At 45.9% G+C, this 5,168-nt stretch overlaps 1 long non-coding RNA gene and 2 other non-coding genes across 3 annotated transcripts in view; 2 read left to right on the top strand and 1 right to left on the bottom strand.

The window, feature by feature from the left end:
* Window positions 1–1,739: 1,739 nt before the first annotated feature.
* On the top strand, window positions 1,740–1,811 carry TRNAC-GCA. The gene has a single exon. It is a non-coding gene; the product is annotated as a tRNA-Cys (tRNA).
* A 917-nt stretch (window positions 1,812–2,728) lies between these two features.
* On the top strand, window positions 2,729–2,800 carry TRNAC-GCA. The gene has a single exon. It is a non-coding gene; the product is annotated as a tRNA-Cys (tRNA).
* Window positions 2,801–4,532: 1,732 nt separating this feature from the next.
* Window positions 4,533–5,168, bottom strand: part of LOC107185195 — a 3,036-nt gene continuing 2,400 nt past the window's right edge. The window contains exon 2 of the long non-coding RNA XR_001516113.1: window positions 4,533–4,773. This is a non-coding gene — a long non-coding RNA (uncharacterized LOC107185195). The remainder of the gene's footprint in view (window positions 4,774–5,168) is intronic.

Raw genomic sequence — 5,168 nt, 5'->3', positions numbered from 1 at the left:
CTCTCTTTTTCCCTTAGAATGTACATCACTGTGTTTCTTCTTTGTGGTCATATTATCAATGTTAGGGTTTTTGTTTGTATTTATTTTTATGTTTATCTCCTCCTACTTGTTGCTTTATCTTTGGAAACGTAAAACATTAAAATGATTCAGAGGTTCAGGCTATAGAACCTGGGACAATTTGTTCTATATTGGGCGCCTGGGAATCGAGGCCCCTTGGGTACGCACAGAGAAGAGACATCCCCAACTCCATCGCTTATCTCATTTCCCATCCACCTCTGAGTAATGTTCCAGTGCTTGATCTGGATGTGGGGTTGCACAGGTGTTTTATTTTCTAGTATTCAACAAGGCTGAGCACGTATGATTGTAAATTTTTGTATATTTCATACATGAATGAAAAAGTAAATGGGCCCAGTGAGGTGTGTCAGTCAGAGCAGCCTATCACCAAGTGTCATTGAATAAAGGGAATTATTAACAGAAATAAGGCCTTGCACAATTGTGGGATGAGCTGGGAGAAGTAAGAGTCCAGCGAACAGTCCCTGAGGAGTCTTCTCCAAGCATGGCAAGGTGCTGAAGTCAGAGACACAGGGCAGTCTGGGAATCTCCATCTCAGCACCGGTGTGGGACCAGGAAGGGGCTGGTGGAAAAGCTGACGGAAAACGACCACTCCGCTTAGCTGCCACTCCCGTAGGTCCTCAGCCAAGTACCTGACGGCTGCACGGGAACCACTGAGGGACAGGGTTGGGAGGACGTGGGCCTCCTGTGCCCCTTTGGGCGGGTATCTTTTCTCTGCCCTTTGGGGTCTATGTGGCCTTTTTATTTCACTGATGCCTCCGATGTTCCTGCCAGTTGGCAAGGGCTTGCTCACTTTCTAGGTCTGCACTGCTGCGCCTCAGAGCAGCGTTCGTCTGGCAGAGACATCTCTGGGCTTGGATCCTCCACAGCCCCTGCTGCTTCAGCAGTGCTGACCTTCTGGTCTGAGGTCTCTTGGGACAGCTGGGTAGCTTCCTGGGCTCCAGGACGGGGGTTGTGGCCTCTTAGGCCAAATTACTCAAATAATTTGTCTGGGCCCTGACCGGATGGCTCAGCTGGTTGTAGTGTCGTCCCCATACACCAAGAAGGTTGTGGGGTCAGTTCCCTGTCAGGGCACATACCTAGGTTGCGGGTTCAATCCTGGTTAGGCCATGTGCAGGAGGCAGCTGATGGATGTTTCTTTCTCACGTCGATATTTCTCTCCCTCTAAAATTAATAAAACATATCCTTGGGTAAGGATCAAATAATAATAAAAATAATAATAATTTGCTGGGGCTTCCTAGATTCATTGAAGACACTGTCAAAAGCCAAGAAGTAGATGTAGTGAGAAGAAAAAAGAGCAAAGAAGGAGATGGGCCACAAAACTCCCAATCCAACCTGTGGTGTAGGGGAGGAGAGAGGAGCAGGGAGAGAGTGCTGCAGGCAGGTTTAAAATAGACCGAGTTTACCAAGAGCGGAAGGAAGGATGGTTCATCTCTTAGCAACGAATTTCCAAACAGGTGCCTTTAAAGTGGTACTACGAAAGATGAGATTGAAAGATTGTAAGCAGAGAAGTTTTCTGGGGGCTAAAAGGTACTGGCTAATTTTGCTGTAAGGCAAAATTTTCACATCTCCAGAGCTTTCCAAGAATTAATAGAAATGTCAGTGCATAGATGTGGGTGTTGCAACACAGGTGAAAAGGTATTTAATTACAGATGCATAACAGGTAAGGGGGTATAGCTCAGGGGTAGAGCATTTGACTGCAGATCAAGAGGTCCCCGGTTCAAATCCGGGTGCCCCCTACTCCTTTGGTTTTCCTATTCAGAGCTGTTGCTCATATTCCCGTTTCCTTTCAGCCATGCCAATTATGATCCTTCCTGAAATTAGAATTCTTACAATTAGATCCTTCCTGAAATTAGCCCTTGCACAACTGCTTTCTGATATCCGGTGTTTCCCCTTCTTTATATATCTCATTTGTCCAACTCTTTTGGGTCCTCAAAGAGAAGGCAGTGACTCTCCTGCAGAATTTTGCTGGGCTTTTCCAGGGCAGCAGAAGAGAGCTGCAGATACAGCAGATTTTGAAGGAACAAACAGTAAATGGGCAACCTAAATTGTTATCTCACCTTCCCACCGAAACAGCTTGGCACGGTGGAGTGGTGGTCAGACCTATGGAGACAAACCATAGCATCCAGTTCTTCTCACAGGGTTGACATTTCCCTCTGGGGAGCTGGTTTCTCCATACCAGAACTCACCCATACACTTGCTTCAGCCTCAATGGCCAAAAGGCCAGCTTAGCAACTCCAACAAGGGAAACCTAGATTCTGCAGTGTTGCTCCTCCACAGCCAAGTGTTGGAGCTCCGTGACACTGTCTGAATTCGAGCCCATTTCTGTCTTCCCTGGAGGAAGAAAGGTGAAGGACTGGGAGTCCAGATAGGTGGGTAGTTTTGGAGATGGTTGGGCTGCTCGTGGGCTAAAACAAAAAAAAGCGATGGGAAATGTTTGGGGGTTTCAACAGGCAGCTTCTCTCATTTTTTCCTCTCTGATGACCACACCCAGGAACTGAGGCTTAGAAGCTGCAGAGCTGAGGGAAGGTGTCTTATTATGAGCTGGTCTGGCAGCTTCATAAAGTCAGTCCTGGAAGGGAGCAGTACTTAATTTTGCAGAGCCCAGTGTTACCACTCAGATGGAAGGCATCAATTAGGCTACATTAATATCTGAGGGGGTATAGCTCAGGGGTAGAGCATTTGACTGCAGATCAAGAGGTCCCTGGTTCAAATCCAGGTGCCCCCTTAATTTTTAAATAGTCTTTCCAGTTTCCTTCGCAGCTCACCATCCATCCTTCGTTCCTAGACAAGCACAACTTGGAGGTGAAGTCTTGAAGGAGGCTGGTGACTTCAGGAGAGCTACAGCCCAGTCATACTGATGGACTCACTAGATGTTAAGAAAAGTGGTTCCCTGCATACCCCTAACAGCAATTGGAGCACTGCCGAGTTCCCAGGAACACCAGGTTTTGATTCTAAGTGTTAGAGGTGCCCCGATGCCCGCTGGCGTGTTAGAGTGTGTCACCTTGGATAAATTGCTCAATCTCATTGTGCCTCAGTTTCTGCATAACCTGGGAAAGGGATCATTCATCAGGGTGTGAACACCATCAGAAGTCTGAAAAAGATTGGGAAGCTGATTGGCTATTTTTAAACGCTTCTGGTTCATCCCAAGCCTGAGACTACATAATTTTAGATGAATCTCTCTCTTTCTCAGGACCCGCACCATGCAGATCTAGCGGCCACCAGGGCCCACAGACCACAAAGGCTTCTGAGGACTATAAAGCAGAAATTCTGTTCGCTGATTTTTATTTCAGCCATGCTGAAGCATGGTTGGACTTTTCCCAGGGCGGGACAGAGGGAAATGGGACGTGGGAAGCTCAGGGGCAGCCATCACCAATAAGCCACCTTGCCGTATCACCATCTCCCGTGTGTGGATCCTTGAAATGCTTTTCTCGAATTCCCATGGAAGAGCCTGTCGCCCACCTGTAGCAGGAGCGTGCCTGTGACGTAATGTTGGAGGCACATGATTAGATTAGAGAGAATGTGTTAGAATTCCGACTTTGTTCTGTGGTCAACAGGAGCCCTGCACACTGCAAAGAAGCAACAAGGTCAGTTCCTTTATTTGGGAACATCACTTAGGAGACATTACAGAGAATGGAATTTGCCAAAAGACAAGGATAAGGAACTAGCATTATATTTTTAAGCACTTACTATGGGCTAGTACTGTGCTGGGCAATTTATCTTAAGTTGTCATATTTGTCACAAGAAACTTGTCCCTACTTAAAATAAAGAAACGGGAGCTTATAGAGTTAAAGAATTTGCCCAATGATGCATACAGAGTAAGGAACCCGAAGCAGAGGAGAAAAGGAATTCCAGAGAAAATTTTAGGATAAAATGATAAGACTTGGTAGCTGATAAAGATGGATCGGATGAGGAATAATGTAAGAAAGTAGAGTTAGATAATGATTACTTTTGTCCAAAGTTAAATACAACAGTGGCTAAGGGGAAAGTGGGAAACCTATGATAATTTAGGATAGAGACTTTAGTGTGCTTTTGGCTGGGGAAGGAGCAGGATTGAGAAATAACTGAATTCAGTTATGGGTCAGGAGTATAGACTGAGTGGTCACTTTGGAAGCGGGAGGGGAATGTTTTTTCTCTGAGATGGAAGCAAAAAGGGTAAGGACAGCTGAAGACAGGTGTCAAGGAGCTGAGGTCTAGCTGCTTCTGTTCTCTGTTAAGCAGAGGTACTGTCTTGTGAGGGGACAGAAGTGGGTGAGGAAGTCATTGATGAGGCTGCAATCCAAACAAAGGGATCGGATGGCCTGTGATGGAGAGGAGCGCAGTTTGACTGGAGCTGTGATCTGGTTCTGCACCTCTTTGACGTCCACCTTGTGTGGGCACTGAGAACATTGCTCTCCCCCAGATACACTTGTCCCCACCCAGGTCAGCACAGGAAATGTGCTAATGTTTTCAGCTCCTTATTTTTTTATTCTATGCAAAGCCCAACCCAAAGAGTCCAGGTTTCTCTCAGGAGTAGACAAGGTTACTGGTTCCCTTGTGTACGTCCTGGTTCCACTTTCTGTCAGCCACACACTAACCATCTTTTGGGTAATCCTCTCTGCAGAGGAATCCATTAGCTCAATATGTACTTGTGGGTTTTACCAGTTGTAGCCAGGGTGCAGGGAGCTCAGGCCTCAGTTCTGAGGGTCTTTTCCTAGAGTCCTCAAAAGGAGACAATAAAGGAAAGAAAAAGAAACTAGAATTTGCAGGACAAAGAAGGTAGGAAGTTTAAACCAAAATACTATCAGTATTAATACTAAGTATAAATGTATAAAAAATGCCACAGTGAAAAGACAAAGAATGTCATGGATTAAAAAACATCAACTCAACTATATGTTGTTCACAGGAGACACATATAAAACATAAGGATAGAGATATCTACACTAATAAAAGAGAAACATGGTAATTAGTGTCACTCTGCTACCCTTCCCATTGGCTAATCCCCCTGTCACTCACAGAGTAGGGCCGAGATATGCAAATTAACTGGCAGTCAAGATGGTGGCCGGCAGCCAGGCAGCTGATGTGAACAGGGAGGCTTGCTTGCTTCAGTGACGGAG

This window comes from Myotis davidii, unplaced genomic scaffold, assembly GCF_000327345.1.
Source record: "Myotis davidii unplaced genomic scaffold, ASM32734v1 scaffold49, whole genome shotgun sequence".
NCBI classification, from domain to species: Eukaryota; Metazoa; Chordata; class Mammalia; order Chiroptera; family Vespertilionidae; genus Myotis; species Myotis davidii.
Note: the sequence above shows the minus strand (reverse complement) of the source record. Positions and strands in the feature narration are given on the sequence as shown.